Source organism: Astatotilapia calliptera, chromosome 1 (genome assembly GCF_900246225.1).
Source record: "Astatotilapia calliptera chromosome 1, fAstCal1.2, whole genome shotgun sequence".
In the NCBI taxonomy this organism is placed as follows: Eukaryota; Metazoa; Chordata; class Actinopteri; order Cichliformes; family Cichlidae; genus Astatotilapia; species Astatotilapia calliptera.
In genome coordinates, this window is record NC_039302.1 from 24,682,264 (window position 1) to 24,704,386 (window position 22,123).

At 38.9% G+C, this 22,123-nt stretch overlaps 1 protein-coding gene across 1 annotated transcript in view; it reads right to left on the bottom strand.

Moving 5' to 3' along the window:
- kif26ba (kinesin family member 26Ba) overlaps positions 1-22,123 on the bottom strand; it is a 102,051-nt gene that overhangs the window by 72,149 nt on the left and 7,779 nt on the right. The gene's annotated exons all lie outside the window — the stretch shown is intronic.

A 22,123-nucleotide genomic window follows, 5' to 3' on the forward strand; every position in this document is an offset into this window, starting at 1 on the left:
AGGATAAGACAGGAGGAAATCATAGCCATGTTGAACAAGTCTTTACTATGAATATTTATAGAAAAACCAAGAAGCATGTTATTCAGCCTCAGGGAAGGAGTGTAGTAAGACAGACACACCAAGTGAACAAACAAGTACACACAAAAACACAGACAGACACACACTATGTCCTCGGGGTCTAAAGGATAAAAGTATGACAGAAGCTAGCAGCAAAACGTTGTCTCATACAGGAATGAAAGCAACTGACCTTATACGATCCCCCCCACCCTCCCTTTTTCTTTCTTTTACTGAATTTTGCTAGTTCAGTCTGATGTGTATGTTGTAAGTGAAATGCATAATGTGACTTTGCACCTTTGAATCATCTGCATATTTGCTTAATAAACAAGCAGCCACTTATTATTACATAAAGTTAGGTGTTTGATTATTAATTTCTATCAATTAGGAATAACTTAATTTATTGCTAAATTTTAAAAACAACCACTTTTCTATTCATTAAGGTTTAGTTAACCATCAGTTTTAGCAATAAGAAAAACAATAAAAAATAAAATTGTGACTGTTTCTTTTATATTTATGTCTCATAATAGAGTTGAATGAATGTATTTATTGCACACTAGATGGAATAGCATTTAAATTAATACAATTTCAAACAAATAAAACCCACTTTTTTTTCCAGTGGTTTTTTCCACTGCCACCAGCTCTTTACCTTCTTTTTTTTTTGACATATTTCATCTGTTTTATGCCATATAATGGATAAACCATAACATTAAATGGTAATTGTCTAGAGATACAATGAAGATTTGTATACAGATTATATGTATACAATTGGAAATAAAAATAGCGGATCCAAACATTATATTTTCAGTGGGAAAATGAGACTACAACCCAGAACAAAGTTCATCTGTGATTTTTAACAACAACAACAAACAAAAAAAAAACAGATCAGGGGTAATATTAATTGTATTTAAAGTATGATCATATACATTAAAAAAGTAAGCACACCATGGGAGGATCAACACATCAATCTTTGGTCATTTAGCAGCAGACCGGCAGAAAATAACTATATCTCCTGAATCAAATACCCAAAACTCCAATCAGTACACATGCTGTTGAAAAAGGCAAACTATGCTGTATATGTATGCAAAGCATCTTCAGTTTTGACACTACACTTCTTACTATACATAAATAACCTTTTCATTAAGGAACTTTATTTCATTAAGAAGGCACACTAGATGTTAGTAGATTCTGTAGGCAAAAACATACATGCACATAGCTTAACACCACACAGTGGGGGTGTAGGGGTGTCCACACAGGAAGAGATTCACTTGTCACACTTAAGCCCATTGGCATGAAACTTTTAAGTCACTGGATGTCACTCACTATACAGTGTATCTGGTTGCCACATTACTACAAATCACTTCCTGTTGGGATACCATTTAAGAGTGCTCCTCTAAAGATAGTCCTCTTAACACCTTTATACTAAAGTAGCTTCTATAGAAAAACAGTGCTCCTTTTCTCTATACTTTGTTCAACCTGTTCACCCAAACAAAAAGCCTTACTTTTAACATCATGATTGATATGATTCTGTAATAAGTATACAGATAAATAGATAAATCAGCTCTTTAGGTAAGTTAACCTGACACAGACACCACATATGAAAAATGTCAGCATTAAAGGCACTGAGGTGTAAAAACAGTGTGTTGTGCCTTTTTTGGTTAGAAAAAAATGTGAAGAAAAAGAGACTCATACTATAGGTTGAGTCAATACTTACATATTTATATTGCGCACAATGTAAACCAACAGTTAAACATGAGCAATGGAAGAAAAAACCAAAGTAACACGGGTCAGTTTGTTTATTTTTCTCTTTTATATCCTTTATATCTCTCTTTTTAAACTTTTTTCCGGTTACTCTTTGTGGATGCGTGTGTGAGAACAATTATTGTGTGCAGAATCACGATATTCATCCAATCTCTGTGGACTTATCTGTGCCTTTGTGCATAGATATTTGTATATTAAAAGGTGCGTGTTGAGCCTGTATATGTTTTTCCAGACTAATTGGAACCACTTGGATAGAGCAAAGCCACTTTAAATCTCCTGCCATGACTCTTTGGACTCAATATCAAAGTTAACAAGCACACGCACACCCTGATACAGATCTGCATCTAAACCTCATTTGACCCTGGTGAAATTTTTTTTTTTTTAGGTTTTCCATAAAGCATTAAGGTCTTTATCTTGCAAAGGTCATTAAATAGAAATGGCTTTTCCTCATAAAATTTAGCTTTGCTTAGGACCCTTGAGACTTATGGTAGGATTCAAATGACTGTGATTTTGTGAGCTTATTATTCACCCAAATGCAGGTGTGGTGTGCATGTCTGCTTCAGAGCTCTGTAATTCAATTAAACACCTGTGGTAGATGGTGCTACAAAGTGCAACCTTCCTGCTTTCAACTAGCCCACCTCTTGTGTAACAGGATGCGCATCCTCGTTCCCTTTTCTGCCTAAGTGATAGTTACAGACTGAGTGCATGGTTAAATGTAAAAACCATCTCATGGCATTTTAACTTAGAAAAGATTGAATAAGAACCGAGAGCATCACTTCTCTGCTATTTTATGTGCCTCGGGATGTACTCTACCATGCACCCTAGCATGAATCTTTTCTAAAGGATGCTATTACCAAGCACTGCAGCATCTCAGAGCCATTGCTTTCAAATCTCGTTTTTGGTAAAGATTCATACAGCTGTTTAAATAACCCAAGACACAGTAATGTATGCGCAAACACTTCAGTCTCAACAGTTGGGACCTTTGTCTGAACATCACAGTACATCATGCCAAGAAGATGTGTATGCACAGTATTTACCAAAGAGATGAGGGGGCATTCTTTGTTTACTGAAGTTTAATCAATACACGAGTTGTGGAGATGCAGAATTTCTATGTCCATGTGTATATGTGCATCCAATCAATATTCATGCGATGGATATCTCTTAGCAGATTTAGACATTAAGATTGAGACAGATGATTGACAGAGAAGAGATAAAAACATGCAGAACAACCCTTCTGGATCTATCAAGCCGCTCAATACATCATACTGGTGTTATTAACAGTTAATGGGCTGTTTATCACATTACTGACAAATAATACTGCTTTAACACAAAGGCTTCCCAACTGTATATCTGTGTGTGTGTGGTCAGCTTCTTTGGTGGCTCTTATTATGCTAATAACATAATAGGAGACTATTAGAAAAAGGAAAAAAAATAAAATAAATGTAACATCCTGTCTGCCACACCTAATAAGCCTCTCTCAATGACAAGCTTGTAGCTTTACAATCAATACACTGTATTTATGTATGTGTGTGTATGTGTGTGTGTGTGTTCATTTTAAAGTAAAACGTACCCTCTCAATGTGAGAACTGCCTGCTTGACTATGTCAACAAACCACTAGACCACAAGATACACACACACACGCGGCATGAGTTCAAATCCTACTGAGTATGTGAGCGTGTGCATGTGTGTTTATGGATAAAGGGTAACTTGTTCTTGTGAAAACTAAGCAGCATAATGAACAGAACATGCTGTTAAACATACACATACACACACATGCAGTAATAGCATTATACAAACATACTCCTGCCTGACGTGAGACAATAATAGCACACTTCAAGCGGCAATAAATAGACTACTGGAGTGAGACTGTAAGGAGAAAGTTGAGGTGAAGCCTAACAGTAAATACAACTTCTTCTTGTTAGCTGCTTCCTATAGGGATTGCCACAGCAGCTCTATCCCTTCTGAAGTATCCTCTTCCATCACATAAACCCTCTGCATGTCCTCCTTCACTACATCCGTGAATCCTCTCTGTGGTCTTCCTCTTTTCCTCCTGCCGGGCAGCTCCATATTCAACATCCTTTGCCTGGTATATTCGCCAAATCAAACATGTAAATCATCAATGAGATTTATAAATACAGGTTGACAGTTTTAATTTTCTTTTTCTTTGCATGGGAAGTGCTTTGACTGAAGGGGGAAAGCATTAATAATGATTAATAGTCATAAAAATGATAACATTAGGTATTCTTAATGTAGTGACTTATGGTTTCAAATTACATTACTTTTATTAATGCTTATGTAAGAACCCTAAATTCTCCCTGTGCAGCTCAAATTTTCACTCTAGACAGAGTCTATTTCTCTTCGTCCCTGAGATCATCAACAAAAGGACTTTTTGGTAAATGGAAGAAAACTGCTGTACTCTCAAACTTATTGTAGATGTCCAAGAAAAGTCTAATGCCATGTCAATGTCAAATAGCGTTGGCCACTGAGTTAATCAGCACAAAGCAATAAAAGAAAACAAAGAATGACAAACTCAAAATGAAAAGGAGAGAATTGTCGAGCATTTAAACACATTTAAGTAAAAACATGCGTGAAATGGGATAGGGATGACTCTAGAATGGAAATTCTCATTTCTTATATATGTTATAAGTAATATCTTCCCATTACAGCCTTTACATAAACATTCTAATTATTGTGACTAGACCAGACTGTTCATGTTAGTTATAAAATATGATTGAGGGAGACAGATAAAATAAACCACTGTGAACAAATTGTGAAGCATTCTTCTCATCGGTGCCAAAACAATAACCCTGCTTTCCGCTTTTCCTGTTTGTACTGAATTGGAAAAGTCCTATCTTTGCCAAAAATTGGCAAAAAGGGAACATTTAATCTCTTTTGGCATCTTTTGACCCTTCTCTATCACCCTGTCACACATGCACACACTTAACTGTGAGAGCACAGCAGACAGGCGACTAAAGCAGCATTAAAGTGGACACGGTGTATGGTCCTTGAGATGAGGGTCTTGTTTTTCCCAATTAGCTAAGATTTGAGAAGCAGCCAAGCTGCCTGACTGAAAAAAAGGAGAGCTGTGGTTTCCGAGGGGAAAGATGGGGAGGGGGGATGAAAAAACAGGCAGCTTTTGCAAACGCTGACCATGAACACAACACCTTGTACACACAAAATGCAAATATACTTTCTGTGCCTGCTCGATGACCCCATTTCTGCAATTTTCCCCCTACTAATACTGCATTTTTTTTGTTATATTCAGCTCATCTTTCATTAGAACAGCATAACTTTGAGCTGAGTTAAGTATCTTACCAGACAAGGTAGGCTCTATTCAAAGGAAATTTTGAATTCCACCAATATGAAACACTCTGCAGATTAACAGAGATTTTTAGTGTTTTGCACAGTTTGATAATAACTTCTCGCTGTGAACTGTCATATTCTCTGCTCTCCTCACTTCCCCTCCTTCTTTCATCACACCTATTCATCTCTTCAACCCATCTCTTCACCTCTGACTTCATCAGTATTCTGTGAGTGACTCAATCACTCGCAGCATCACAGATAGTCTATATGTGTGTGCGAGTGTGATTCATTTCCTCCTACATGGGAGACAAACGCATCCTCGGCTCTACGCTGCAAAGATGGAGTGACAGAATAAGGGAAAAGCAGAGAGAGATGGCGATTGAGTCCATCGTAACTGAAAAGTGACCTCAGCAACTCTTAGTGGCTGACAGTCAGTGTGTTTGACTGTGTGCGTTTATATGTGTGTGTGTGGGTGGATGAGTGCAGACTGGACACAGAAGGATGCTATTACTGAGATTTGATGAAAACAGACAGCTCGCCCTCACTGTTTGTGTGTGTGTGTGTCTGTGAGTGTGCAGGAGGTAAAGGATTCAGGAAAATAGGCTGTCAAGCTCAACAAGACACATCCCTTTCATAAGCACACACACACACACACACAAATACATGGAAAAATACTCTTTCCACCACTGACTATGAGACAACACTTTGACCCACCTCCTTTACTGTATTCCTATTTTCTGTCTGCATCAGTTCATAGCATCATATCACATTCAAAACTAAGAAAACAGAAAAGGTGGGAAGAGAAGACAGACAGAAAACTGACTGACGTGTATTATATGTGTAGTCTTCATTGTTGTTTGCCAGTTTATTCTGGAGAATGTATGTAATCAGTTCCATATGAGTGACAAAGCAGAATAAATCTTTCCTTCCCATGCCTTCACTCATCCCTCTGCTCATCCATTTCTCCACTATTTGCTCCTGTATTTACCCTATCACAGACACACAGGCACTTCTCAGCAGGTCAGGAATCAGTGAATTCATGCAGAAGAGATGCAGACGGTCTCTTGCACCTGCTCTGACAACAAGCGAGCATACACATTATATAAGCTCATATACTTCTATGTAAGCACACACTCAAATAATGTAAACTAGCAAAGACATGGAGCAGATAAGAGACTGATAAAAATATTATAAATTTCAACTCTGTTGGCAGCCCATAATCGCAGTTATGATGGAGACTGTGTGCATGTGTGTGAATGATTGAGTCTGACGTCTTCGCAGGATGAAGGTCAATAACACACAGGTTATAAATGACATCACACACATCAAACCCATGGATAGGCACATATACGGTATATTTACCCAATGTTGCAGTGACCAAGGTCAAGCACAGGTCTCACACACCATTATGTCTAAAACATATACCATCTTTTTTCTCTCTTGTACATATACATACACTCTCCGGACACTTGTTCAACTACTCATTAATGCAAGTATGTAAACAGCCAGTAACATGGTGAGAACTTATTGCATTTAGGCAGATTAGGTAAATATGATCTGCTGAAGTTCAAATTGAGCATCTTAATGGGGAAGAAAGGTTATTTGAGTGACTTTGAATGTGCTAGTTGGGCTGGGCTGAGTATTTCAGAAATTGCTGATGCTCCGAGTGGGTTTCTGCACAACCATGTCTGGGGTTTACAGAAAACGGTCCAATAACGAGACAATATCCAGCAAGTGGCAGTCTCTGAGGACTGTTTCCAGCACCTTGTTGAATCTATGCTACGAAGAATTAAGGCAGTCCTGAAGGTAACGAAGGTAAAAAGGTAAAGTATACCTTAAAAAAGTGTGCACTGTGTATGTTTGTGTTACATACACAAAGGTATCACACTCCAAAATTATACAGTTGAATAGTAGTTCAAATTCATAGCTTCACTGTAAGGAGAAAAAAAAATCATTTATAAAAACAACAACAAAGAAGCTGTACCAAAGCTGCTGAAACTGTAGTTTTTACCTAACTTATACCAAGAAACATTAAAGAATCAATCAGTGGTCAGTGTAAATGTCAGTATGGATCATCATCATGGACCAAAACGCAAGATACAAAACATACAAGTGGAAGAAAATCCCCAAATTTCAGAAATATCAAGTGGGGACAGGAGAAAAAGACAACTTCCAAAAAGCAGATTAAATCCAAATTTAAGAGAACCAAACAAGACACAAGTGAAAACCAAACAAACCAACAAACAAAAACAAAGAGGAGTGGAAGTCCATTTGAGAAAATCACTGCGAAAATCACTGGAAATGACTAAAAACCAGAACTTAAACAGATAATGGAACACAAGGAAAAGTAAAAAAGAAAAAGTAACGGATAGAAAATGATAGAAACAGAAATTCTAAATCAAGACAAAGAAAATATTATTAATGTCAATAATTAATTTAACTATATGTGATATTGGATTGTATTAATCCTAAAAAAATATACCGCTTAAACGATTATGACACCACTGAGACTTAACTATAAATGTGAGAAGAAAATACACGGGTAAAGTAACAAGAATATTTGTGCAGGGAATACTTCATGATGACAAATAGAGCCTGCGTAAAGAATCCATAAAAAACCACACCAACAATTCAGTGCAGATAGATAAAAACGTTGAAATGCACTACACTTAATAAAAGCTACATTAACTCCTTGTGTTTAAAAGCTACCTAAGTGGAAGATTAGTGTTTTTGTAGCACACATCAGAAATAACCCTTAGCAGAAGTTGTTCTTTAATAGCATGTTCGCAAGTGCCAGAATATTAAGCAAACCAACCGCTGCCTGCACAGACTTTTCTCTTTCTTTGTTTCCCCTCTGTGACAAATAACTAAAGAACCCCGGAAGGTTTCCTCTTTCTCGCTCATTTATTACCTCCAGCCCCTCTTCCTCCTCTCTTTCCCTCTCTGAAGTATGTCTCCTTTAATCACCTTTTTAATTGGTCATTCCCTCAGATGATCCAATAATGGTAGTAGGAGTTAGATTGGTTAGGACATAACTGTGACCTATTACACTAACACACAAATGCGTACCAGCACATGTGCATAAATCCTGTGAAGCATTCATTTAAATGAACAGACACACAGTTTGCCTGCACACATTTACACACTCGCTTGTGTTGTTGACACATGTTAATAACAAAGAGAAATGCATTAGAAAGTTTGTGTTGTCACAGCAGTGTGAAAATTAATTAGCATAAGCATGTGCCTACATACTTCTGGTGTAAATTACTTGCTGCAAAATTTTCCTTGATACTTTCGGGGTTTTCTTGTTCATTTTTTTATGTGGATGTTTGTGCTGCCCGACGTTTGATTGTATAATGTTATGGCTTCAAGGCTTCTTACTGTATGACTGACAATTTATACAGTGTTCAGTGTCATAAAACATATTCCAGAAGAGTAAAAACTGCAGTAGAAACATAACTTTCAGAGGAAGCAAACACTTTGTAAAACCTTATGTTATGCCAAACTTTCTAAGCAGGTCTTAACAGAATTTCCTCGCAATCCTACATATCCAGTTTTTATGTCTTGGTGACATAAAAAATATTATGTATTAATTTAGAAGATACTTCAAAATGCCCAGGTGCATTTAAAGATGGCTGTAGAGTGCCAAGACATGCTTCTAGAGCAATCAACCAACCAATCAAAATTTTAAAACATGCATAAAACATCAAATCAAGTTGATGATACAACATGAAATTTAATTTATGCGCATTTTTCAGTGGAGCACGTGTATATCAGCGTCACCGCCATCATTAGCCCTTTAGTTAGCCAGACTTGCCGTGAGTAGTCCGTCTCTGAGACAAAGAAAGCAGGGTGGGTTCATTCAAAGAGGACAAACTTTTGATGCTTTTATCTGTTTGTCTTTATGGATTTTTCTTTGAAATCTTACTTTCCTTTGAAATGTTGTGGGCAAACAACTCTCAAGAGACAGACCATGTTGATGACACATTTGTGTCTGCAGCCAGCCATTCATGCAGTCACTCTTCGGGATTGACAACCATAATTAATTGGCTGTCTGCATGCTGCCATGAATTAGCTTAGGTTAAGTGCTCATCAGTTACAAAGTTGTTTTTTTTCTTCACCCACAAACATATAATGTCCCAAAATAGCCTTGCTTGACCTGCGTGTGTGTGTGTATGTGTGTGTAATGTCAATCAAAGAGGATGTAAAATACTGGAAACAGATGCTACAGACAGATGAGATCTCTTTCTCTGTCTGTGTCCTTCTCACACGCAAACAGGACAAGTGTTTATGTGAATTAAAAGAGACTTTTTAAATTTTCGCTTCATCAATATTTCAGCCCGTGTATCTGTACATCCACTGTTTGTTATGCATGCTGCCTTCTCATTAACAGCCCGAGCTACAGATCTTGTCCCGGCCTGTACAGAGTTAAGTTTACAGTCGGGCTCCCTGCTAGTGTAAATGAGCTAGCTGGCTGGAAGACAGCCTGGCTTTTTTATTAGCTGCCCATCCACAACAGTGCCCAGTGCTATAAATGAAATAGCTGTTTAAATTGCTGCCTCTTTTTTTTAAATGTGAAAGTTACTCGCTGGTGCCTGTTTTTAAATTATCTGGCTATCGATGGTGCTTCCTGACTGTAAATGAACTGCATATAAACTCTGCAGTCTGTTTTTTTTTAAATTAGTCCACCATCTGCACTGTAAATGAGGTATATGCAAAAATAATCTTCTTCACTGTGCTAGCTAGCTACCAATTAGCTAGTTGTTTGCACCTGAATATAGATGAGGGAACATGGCTAGTTAATTTAGGTGAGAATGTATTCTATGTGAATGCCTGTTTCACATTGGATATCTGCAAGCAAGGCAAAATTTCACACCCCGCTCTGTTCACATCAGAAAGAAAGAAACGATTAAACAAACAGAGAACAGGTGTAAACATTGTGGCACACCTCTAGTAGATCTACCACAGAAATGGTGCTCTGTGATAGCTTTAGTCTCCAAACATCTATGTATGGGATGCTCTAAAATAAGCCATCAACCATCAGCCCCAAAAGGATGCCAGGGACGACAGAATTTCCACTTCAATGGGTCAATGCTGTTAGGCAACACAAGGGGATACGTGTACAGCAGCATGAAGGATGTTTTATTGTTCTGACTGATTGGAACTCATCAGAGCTTGACAATAAAATGCCAGGTCTTCACTATCCCTGGTGAGAAATCTCTGATTTTACATTATATTGCTAATATGCTCCATATTAAGATCAAAAGGATCCAAGCCTTATGACGTGCACTACATAGAGACTGCACAACTATACTTTTTTCCAGCTTCAGTCACTAAGAATATAGGACATTTAAAGGATGTGCTTATGCTTCAGGAGCCACACAGCAAATCCTTTTCCGTCTTTTCTCTGTTCTGTTTTCACCCTTTCCAGGCATGGGGTTATACCTTGTCTTGATTAGTTGTAAAAATGTGTCTGACTGAGCACAAAATAAAGTATTCGCTCATAATTGTTTATTCTCCTCTTTTTGTCCTCCACCTAGTTTTTAACTGTCTTTCCCCAAGCTCTTCATCCCATCCTCTTGCTGCCTCTCTTTCCTTTCCCCTCTCTTCTGAATCCCTCTCTTTTGCCCCCTCTCTCTCTCTGTGACAGTGATAAATTGCCCGTCGGGTTGGGTAATCCATCTTGCCGTATCCCACACGTGAATACACACTCTCCAACGCCCTCTCACTCCTCCTCTGCTCCCCTCTTTTCCTCCACTTTTCCTATCCATCCGTTCTTTCCCCCCTAGTATCCTTTCATTCCAAGGTTAGTGAAGCACCGGAGGAGCTGAAGGTAAAGATCTGCCCGATAACCTCCACTTATACCTTTACACAGTATGTGCACACACATGAGAAAAACAGGTAAACACATGTGTTTCGCAGGCAAATGATACAATATATAAAGTCACATCACCAGTGGATGGCATGAGTTTTCCTCTCTAATAGTGTGGCAGAAAGGCAGTATATCAAGTCATTTATTATGAACAACCAAGACTTTAATTACTATCCTTTTTTAAATAAAATAAAAAATCGCACATGTTGAATGTTAGAAGTGTGATTAGCAGGTCTTCAGTCAGTATTGTCAATTTTTAGTTACAGAGCTCCAGACTATCACTCAGCTGCCCCTAATTTCAGACGAAGTAAAGTGGTGATAACTAGGGTGTCCTGGTGACCTGATAGTGAGTTCATATGTACCATTTAGCCCAGTTGCAACATCTTTGGTTTCATGTCATTTGTGTCAACCCCTCCCTTTTACCCTCTATTTTTGGTGTTCCTCATCTACAAAAACAGCACAAAAAAGGCCAAATGGAAAATTGGCTATATGACTAATAGTCTGCAGCTGTGCAAGTAGCTCTGTTAAGTTCTTATTAGACACAAGGAATTAAGAGAAACACTAATATCAGGATGAATAAAAATAGACTGATTTTAAGAACCATTTTCAGCTTTTTTTCTTTCTTTAGCACAATATATTAGCTCTGAATATAAAGCACATCTAAGGATGTTGTTACAATTTGCAAAGGACTGACACATATGCAGGTTTGACAATCACCTAAGCTGGAGGTTCATGTGTCTGTACTATAATTTTCTGAAACTGATAATCCAACATTAATATGTCTCACTGTCTCTGCTTCTCTTGTATTAATTAACTATTAAACAACTATCTTTGGCACTCTTCAACAACACTGCGAACATCTCCCTGGAGAGGCAGTTTTTGTAGATCTGTTTTCCCTGAGCTGGATATATCCTACAAACTACAAATGATTTTGAGAACACATAAGCCAGCTGCTTTACAGGTTACCCTCAGCAGACATGGGCAATACCTCTATATACCGGTGAAGACATTTCATTGTGGAAAATATATCTAACTAGTGATTATATATTTCACTCAGGACCAACCAACTCATTTGTTAAAATATTTCTGTTTAACAATACGGAAAAACAAGGACACATTTTAAACAGCTAAAATTGTTAGAAATGTTTTTGGTAGAAAAAGCTAACTGCACTTTGAACAACAAATAATGCAGAAAGATTAAGCCAGTTTGTTAGTTTACTCAGCTTTATAATCATATATATCATATACTGTATATCAATCAGCCTGCTAACGCTATTTAATATGCCAAGATTCACGAAAGTCAACTGAGTGTGCTTGCTCTTCTCCAGGCTTCATTCTTGCACAGTAGCACTCATTCATACACTTCTGCAAAGCAAAGCACAGTGCTACACTGTTGCCCAACGAGGTCCTCAAAGGGAACAGCTGGGGCTGGAGAGCTTTGCTCAAGAGCACAGTTGTTACTGAGAGTGGGAAGACTTCATCCGCATTTCACAAGGTCACCAAACCTGAATTCGTAATGACAACCATTCAGTCACAAGGCTGTAATATGAACAGCTAAACTACTCTTGCCCAACCAGATATGATCAATCAGAGATGAAACAAGGAGTAAAATAAGAACTGGAGAGATATGTGAAGGTAAAGATTAAAAAGGGAGAACCCTGCTTTTCTATGGCAGCCCTGTCCCTTTTTCTGACAATGTATGTAGGTAGACGTACAGTCAATAGCAGATAACAGTAAACAACAACAACAACCACAACAACCTCTCTAAACCGAGCCCACAGCCTCCATCTGCTCAAGGTAATTGGAAAGTTTAACGGCTAGAGGCTATTCTCTGTGTCTGATTGAAGCGCAGACTGGGAACAAACAGCCAATTTACTTTCTCACTCTCTTCTCTCTCTCTCCCAAAAAGCAAACACACATACACACACTTTCCCTCTTTCACCCTTGTCCAGTCTATAAGCATTATTGCCTCTCCCTTTCTTTAAACTCTGTTTTGACTAGGTTTTTATTCTCTCTTTTCTTTTCCCCAGCCCTTCCTATCTATTTTTTTAATCTTTCACCCCCTCCATCATGTGATAAGAGGAGGAATGGGAGAGGAGTGATGTGAGGTCAGAGGGAGTGCTGTTATGATGAGATGGATGATAAGTATTAGGAGGAAGTGGATGATATTTATGTCTGTTGGTCAGTAGGCTTGAGAGGGTGATAACAGAAAAGAAGGAGAGGACAAAAAAGGACAGCAGAGGAAAAATCTGCTACTTAAGATTTAGTTTTAAGAATCTGCTAGGTTATATTGTCCTATTATAAGTCCTATTCAAAGAGGTTCTTGATCAAAAGCCTTTAAAAATACTACAGTAGCTGATACACAACTATTTCAGTGAAATCTACCATGAGAACCAGAATGAAAACTGTCTGCTGCTTAAATGTCATCCTTGTTCTGGTTGCACCTCCTGCCCTTTACAATCCTCTGACGCAATACACTCACAGTCCTGCTTAAAATACACACACACACTGGGTTCTCCTGTCATCCTGTCTTTGGCATTCGTCAGCCTCTTAACTTACAGTATATAGCTCAGCTAGGAATGTATGTAAATACTCATAGGCACTAATTTTGCAGGCCAACAGTGCAGTGTATTTAAAACAGGAATGCCATTACTGTACTTGTAAAAGACGACCAGCTGACCCTCAGAGCCCTGCTTCTAGTTTTCACCCTAAAAGGCAGGCATGTTGGCACTGTAGGGACTCACAGTCACACAGTACACAAGGTCACCGCAGCTTTTTGTAGGCAACTCTGTCGCCTCTTCCCACACACTCATCTTTTCTTCTATCCTTTCTGCTCCTCTCTCTACATCCCACTCCTCTTCAGTTTCCCACATCTATACTTTCAGCTTTCAATATGCTTCATTGTGAGCAGCATGCACAGTAGGCTCCACTGGTGTGTGTGTGTGTGTGTGTTTGAAGGAGAACAATATTGTAAAGCACTTTGTAGATTCTGGCTAAGGTTGTAAGGTATTTAATGTGAGTGCAGATCATTTACAGTGAGGGAGAGACGACTTTTTTTTTAGGTTAAATTACATTCACTATTAAAGTCTACACTATTCCCCTGTTTATGTTAATGAAAAATATTCCCTGGGGCATAATTAGAGAAATAATAAAAGAGAAACATAATATACTTGAGAAGGTCCATTTTCAAATGTAAATTTGTGAGTCTATTGATCAAACAAATTTGTCAATTCGTTTAAAGTCAATGTACTGTTTCAAAATTGTGGCCTCGGGAAAGAAAATCTGTTGCCAAAGCTGTTTTGTTGTTATTTTTAAGCCAGAAATGACACTGTGTGATCTCATATGGCTAAAAAAGCAGGGATTGTTAACAGATCAGATACTGGTGAGCTCATATTCTAAATATAAACCTGCAAGCCAGTGCAAGCACTGTAGTGAAACATGAATATAGTTTACTGTATTTCATATGTGTGTGTGTGTGTGTGTGTGTGTGTGTGTGTGTGTGCGTGCGTGTGTGTGTGTGTGTGTGTGTGTGTGTGTGAGACAGAAAACAAGCTAATCCTTTCTCCTTTGAATACTGCTTTAAGCTTCTCTAGTTTCATCTGTATTGTTCAGGTGAATTATAATGACTTCACTTTATAGCCAGACCACAGTTCTAATCATTGAAATGTCGGCATCAGGAATAAATACATAGACATGCCTGTCTGAACCACATGACTCCTTATGCAGAAACTACAAAAAAGAGGGCAGCAGAATATCTTTAATTACACTCAGTATTTTATTGAAGTTAAAATGATGTAACAATGGGATTTGAATACCATAATCATAGTTCGGTAGATGTATATTTTCACATTTTAGCTAGTAAAGTTGCCAGTAGAAGAGATATAGCCAAAGTTAACTGCCCCTACTTCAAAAGTTCAGAACTAAAACACACAGACATGCACACAGAAACACACACACACACACACACACACACACACACACACACACACACACACACACATACAAACCATCCCTATCACCCACACCTCAGTCTGTCATGAGATTTTCCTAGTGCGAGATGCTGAAGATAGATGTGCTATGTGTGACTGTGTGATAGCCTGTGACTGTTGGTATGGGTGTGTGTTTGCATGAGTGAATGTGTATGCTTCTGTGTGATTTATCAGCTTGTGACAGCAGGTTGGCTAATGTTAGAAGTGTGGTTAGCAGGTCTTCAAATAAACCGTTCAGCGAGCGAGACTTCACAGCGTCAGAGAGAGCTGGCGCTGGCACCTGCTGCTGCTGGAACACTGGAACATTTTCACTTTTCATCTTGGCTCTTGATGATGGAATCGAAAAGTTTTCAACTTAGATATAAACAGTGTCAGAACAGGTACAGCATGTTTTGGGTTTTTTTACACAGACAAACAGACTGATAGAGACAGATGGATACATGCATACATGATAGATGCTATACTTTGCAATATATGCCATTTTTCCACAGATCCATGGTTGCAGTTTGTAAACAACACACAGGTAGAATGTCACATTTTCTTTCAACACTCACACAAATGCCCAATATATAGAATCAGGACAAGACAGACAGAAAGATGGCTGCTTAACTACTCGGTGACAGAGAGGCAGTTGCCATGGTAGCTGTGGGCCCCATGGCAGCAGGTGCTGTTGCCACTTTCACTACCATCCAGCAATGCACACTTGTCCTCAATAACCCGCTCACACATGCCAGTTTGTGTTCATTTGTGTGTGTTTTCATATGAATCTCCGTGTACTTTGGTGTGTGCACGTTAGTATTAGTTTGCATCCGTCCAGTTGTGTGCCAGGGTGTGTTTGGGTATGTGCACTCATGCATATGATTTGCCTGTTGTTGCAATTTTGCCAGTGTGCGGAAATGGTGAGTATGTTTGTTCTGAGAGGAATACTGAGGTACTAGAAATGTAAAATTTGGTTCTATTTCTGCTGATTTTTACATTTAAACATATGTTTTCTCATTTTGGCCTTTATTAGAAAATAGATTGTTTTAAATCACAGTGAACAAAAAGATGGAATAAGGGGAAACCCAAATAAAAACACCCAAACTTCAGGAAGCATAACTGAATCTTAATTTGGAATTTTTTTTAAACCATTGCTAGTACAAAGTAATGCAAATGCTTTACAAAACAGAGGGAAACAGCCTTGCCAAGTAAAAAAAAGAAATTCCCTAGGGAAAAACTTCCCAAACTTGCTTTTTAAATTAGCCCGTGGCTGCAGTTCAAGAGTCAAAGTGGCATCTGCTGTACTAACACTTTGCACATCCATCTGCTGGATTTTAAAATGTGCATATTTTCCTACTAGTTTCCTATTTAATTCACATTGGCAAACTCAGATTCATCGTGTGCCCTCTTTCGGAGCAGGCAGACCTTTATGCAGCTTCTCTGGCTGCAGGGGATGGAGTCACCACGCAGACACAGTTTGCTGAATGTAGCAGCCTACTGGCAGGGGTAGTTAGTCTAATTAAGTGTGTCCACTCTGGGTCAGTGACAATAATGACAATAATAGCAATATTAGCAAGAGCAGTCTTCAAGAGCAAGAGTGGTTTCTTCCTCGCCTTCCTTTCGTAAATTTAAATATTTGTTTCTCTCATCTTCATTTCTCTAGAGCCTCGTTTTGCAGAAAAAAACAAAGCACATCTGTGAGTGTGTGTATGCCAGTGTTTCGGCCACTTTGAACTTAAAAGGACTGTTTTGGGGTTAAGACTCTGATTCAGCTTTAAGGTTACATGTAGGTTTAGGTTGGGGTTAGGGCAAGAGCTGAGGTTTGACCTTTAGTTGTAGCTAAGCTAAGGTTAGGGGATGTTTTCTGTTAAGTGTAGGTGACATCTGGAAAAAAAGAGAGAGAGCTTGTATGTTAGTGTGTCTGTGTTGCTGGTATCTCATCTCTGCAAGGCAACATTTGTAGGCATAATGAGATGGGGGGGGGGGGGGGGGGGGGGGGATTCAGAGTACAAGCAAAAGGAGGCATAAGAGAAGGAAAAAGCAAGTACAGACAATGGTTGCTGGGTGCTGCGTTGGACCACTTTGTCTCCATACCCTTTATCCCTGCTGGATCTTAATCAGCACATTTATGCTGGTTCCAGCTTTTCCCATAGCAGAGGGGTCTATTTCAAAAGGGCTGGCAATTGTCCTAATGAGATACACATGGTCAGAAATCCTGTTCAAGCCTCCAAGTGTACTCCACCATTATTCACACTCATTTGAATTTAACACACATGAAATACCAACTTTCTAATACCAACTTTTTTAATTAATAGATTTATTTTCCTAGAAGAGACCTTGCCAATACATTTACTGACACCTGCTCATCACTCATTTTTGTTATTTTACATATTTGCATGCATTCAATCTGTTAGCTGAAAGGAGTTCTACAGTCTCCTGACTTACTGGCTTGTCTGCTGACTTAGCCTCTAGGGCCAATGGTCAATATTTTACAGCTTCCTGCTTAAGAAACACACTTTTGTTTTATGACTTCCTGTTTTTCTGCCCATCCTTGTTTATTCATGCAGATAAATGCAATGTACCTGAACACAATCAAAGCCTACTCACGTGATTGATGAACCGAACTTGGATTACAAATGGAAACCAGAAAACGTCCATCATCCAAATCTGTTATCAGTTTATAGTGATTATTTATGACCCAGCTCTTGAAAAGATTTAGTTGTATTTATGTTACCTCAAGGCACTTTAAACTGTTAGGCAAAGTCCTACAGTAGAAAGAACTATTATGATCAAACAATGCTGTATGAGCATGCACTTGATGAGGGTAGGAAGGAAGAACCAGACTCCAGGAGAAGCAGCTGTCTGCCCTCACCATTTTGGGGGTGAACAGAAAGAGAATATAGAAAACAAGAATATGGGGAGATTTCTTGACCTCTGTGGGCGACTTTTCTTTGGTGTGCCTTTGTCTGTAAATTCTAAACACTGCACAGTCCATGTAGGATATAAGTGCATTAGTTTTTCAGGTCATTTAACATACAGGGAGTGCAGAATTATTAGGCAAGTTGTATTTTTGAGGAATAATTTTATTATTGAACAACAACCATGTTCTCAATGAACCCAAAAAACTCATTAATATCAAAGCTGAATGTTTTTGGAAGTAGTTTTTAGTTTTAGCTATTTTAGGGGGATATCTGTGTGTGCAGGTGACTATTACTGTGCATAATTATTAGGCAACTTAACAAAAAACAAATATATACCCATTTCAATTATTTATTTTTACCAGTGAAACCAATATAACATCTCCACATTCACAAATATACATTTCTGACATTCAAAAACAAAATAAAAACAAATCAGCGACCAATATAGCCACCTTTCTTTGCAAGGACACTCAAAAGCCTGCCATCCATGGATTCTGTCAGTGTTTTGATCTGTTCACCATCAACATTGCGTGCAGCAGCAACCACAGCCTCCCAGACACTGTTCAGAGAGGTGTACTGTTTTCCCTCCTTGTAAATCTCACATTTGATGATGGACCACAGGTTCTCAATGGGGTTCAGATCAGGTGAACAAGGTGGCCATGTCATTAGTTGTTCTTCTTTTATACCCTTTCTTGCCAGCCACGCTGTGGAGTACTTGGACACGTGTGATGGAGCATTGTCCTGCATGAAAATCATGTTTTTCTTGAAGGATGCAGACTTCTTCCTGTACCACTGCTTGAAGAAGGTGTCTTCCAGAAACTGGCAGTAGGACTGGGAGTTGAGCTTGACTCCATCCTCAACCCGAAAAGGCCCCACAAGCTCATCTTTGATGATACCAGCCCAAACCAGTACTCCACCTCCACCTTGCTGGCGTCTGAGTCGGACTGGAGCTCTCTGCCCTTTACCAATCCAGCCACGGGCCCATCCATCTGGCCCATCAAGACTCACTCTCATTTCATCAGTCCATAAAACCTTAGAAAAACCAGTCTTGAGATATTTCTTGGCCCAGTCTTGACGTTTCAGCTTGCGTGTCTTGTTCAGTGGTGCTCGTCTTTCAGCCTTTCTTACCTTGGCCATGTCTCTGAGTATTGCACACCTTGTGCTTTTGGGCACTCCAGTGATGTTGCAGCTCTGAAATATGGCCAAACTGGTGGCAAGTGGCATCTTGGCAGCTGCACGCTTGACTTTTCTCAGTTCATGGGCAGTTATTTGGCGCCTTGGTTTTTCCACACGCTTCTTGCGACCCTGTTGACTATTTTGAATGAAACGCTTGATTGTTCGATGATCACGCTTCAGAAGCTTTGCAATTTTGAGACTGCTGCATCCCTCTGCAAGATATCTCACTATTTTTGACTTTTCTGAGCCTGTCAAGTCCTTCTTTTGACCCATTTTGCCAAAGGAAAGGACGTTGCCTAATAATTATGCACACCTGATATACGGTGTTGATGTCATTAGACCACACCCCTTCTCATTACAGAGATGCACATCACCTAATATGCTTAATTGGTAGTAGGCTTTCGAGCCTATACAGCTTGGAGTAAGACAACATGCATGAAGAGGATGATGTGGACAAAATACTCATTTGCCTAATAATTCCGCACTCCCTGTATAAACAAAATGTATGATAGAAATAAATATCAACCAAATTTTAATCAACCAAAATACTTAAATATTAAAATACATGTCATGTCAGGACAAGTGCTTTCTTAGAAACACAGGAGTGAAGTTACTGAATTGGCATAGAGAGTCTGTCTGTATGTGTATGTCTGCAATGTGCGGGTGGGAGAGTATGGTGGCAAATTGACACAAACCTAGTGAGAACCTCTACAATTCAGCCTGCATCAGCATCTCTCCCTCTCTTCACACACATATCCCTCCATCCACATCATCTTGCTGTTATTGATAAAGTCCCCTCTTTATATGGTAATGTCTTTCACACCTGAAAGGCATCAGGAGGGCATGATCGCTCTCTCTCACACACAAAACTACATATATATATATATATATATATATATATATATATGTATATATATATATATATATATATATATATATGTATATATATATATATGTATATATATATATATATATATATATATATATATATATATATATATATATATATATATATATATATATATATTAGGGGTGCAACGATATTCGTATCGATATTGAACCGTTCGATACAGTGCTTTCGGTTCGGTACGCATATGTATCGAACAATACAACATTTGTAATTTATTTTATCAACTTTCCTTCTGACGATGCTGTCTGTGTTGAGCGCTCAGTGAATCTGCGTTCGACTACTCCGCCTAGGCTGCACTGTCGAGCGCAGATCCACTGAGCGCTCAACACAGACAGCATAGTCAGAAGGAAGAGCGCAGGGCACCTCCCCCACCCCTCATTCAGATCTGGCGTTTGGAATTATTTTGGTTTTCATGTGACGTATGACCCTGAAGGTAAGCGAGTCATGGACTAAAGTAAAATAGTATGTTGGATGTGCCATGCAATGCTCAATTACATGGGTGGGAACTAGTGTGTTAGCGCAGTTAGCTCGTTAACGTGTTAGCCGTCTAGCCCCATGCACGGGCGATCGGCGGTAGCTCGTTAACGGAGATTTGCCGTGTTGTGGCGTTAAGGTCATTTCAACGAGATTAACCTGAAAGCACTAGTGGGAACACAACGAATATGACTGCACATTTACACCGACATCATCCTAGTGCAAAGACAAAAACAATAAGCATGCTACTAACTTTAGCCGAGTCATTTAGACAGCTGTTAGCACATGATTCTCCTTATGCTGCTGATAATATAGCCCAGAAGAAGCGGATAGTATAGCTTTTATTTTGGAAAGAGACATTTCTCTGTAATAAACTCTCTTTTCCAAAGATGAGTGATTCCTCAATCAGATACAGGGCTCGCAAAATCGCTAGCCCGACGTCCGGGGGCTAGCGATTTTTTTCAGACGGGCTACCCTGCCCGTTGGGCTATTGTAGGAAGGAAAAATATATGTCAATGCTTTTGCATTCTTTCAGAAATGTAGCTGGGTAATTATGTCATTGGCATCGGTGAGCCACTGTCAATATGTGACATATTGAAATCGCGTTTGAATTTGCGCTTGTTTTTTGATTTCACTTTGCAATCGTGCAAACTGTGTATAGAGAGCGACAGCACTGATCTGTGAGTGATGATAATTTGTGCACCAATTCCTCTGACATCGTCTTATTAATCGTTAGCTTACTATGCAAACATGACAAGTGAAATCTCCCGCAGCAAGCTTAAACATGTGAGAGGTTGATCGCGCAGAGAATCGCTGAGCTTATGTGAGTCCGTGTGTAAAAGCAGCAGTATATATATTTTAGTTCTGCTGAGCCAAATAAGACAGGTCAGGGTGAAGAAGTGACAGCCAAATAAAAGCTTACCACAAAATGGAGAAGTTATGACAAATCAGACTATAAGGCAAAAAGAAAGTGCAGCTTTATGGTTTCATGGACAAAAGAATTTCTGTGGCTGCAATATGACGAGCTAAATAACCAGGGCTGCACATAAGTGGTCCGCAGGTGCGCATTCGCTGTCAAAATAAAAAACACGCACAAGGGTTAGGGTTAAATTTAAAAACTGTACTTTTGAGTTAAAATATATATTTATAATTTTAATAAATGACAAATTAAAAAGGCATGAACATTTTTTTGTATCGAAAAAATATCGAACCGTGACACCAAAGGATCGAACCGAACCGAACCGTGAATTTTGTGTATCGTTGCACCCCTAATATATATATATATATGCCAAAAACACACACTAAGACGCACTATTATTCATGTGAACTCATATAATTTCACCCTCTCTCCCAACACTTTCTCTCCCATCAATCTCTCTCAAACACACACACACACACACACACACACACACACACACACACACACACAAACAACTACGAGGAACCCATTAACACTGATGGAGATATGTATGCCGCTCACATCTGTCACATGTCGCTGCCGTGGCAACACCAGCTGCCGTGGTTACCGGAGGCCTGCTTCTGTAGTGTTATGGGATTTGGTTATTATAGGATAGCTAGCTACCTGTGTGCAGAAAAATATCCCTTTGAGGACAGATTGCTGAGCAATGATACTCCACCATTTGATCTGATAAGTGGACTAATTACAGACTAATCACTGGTTGTA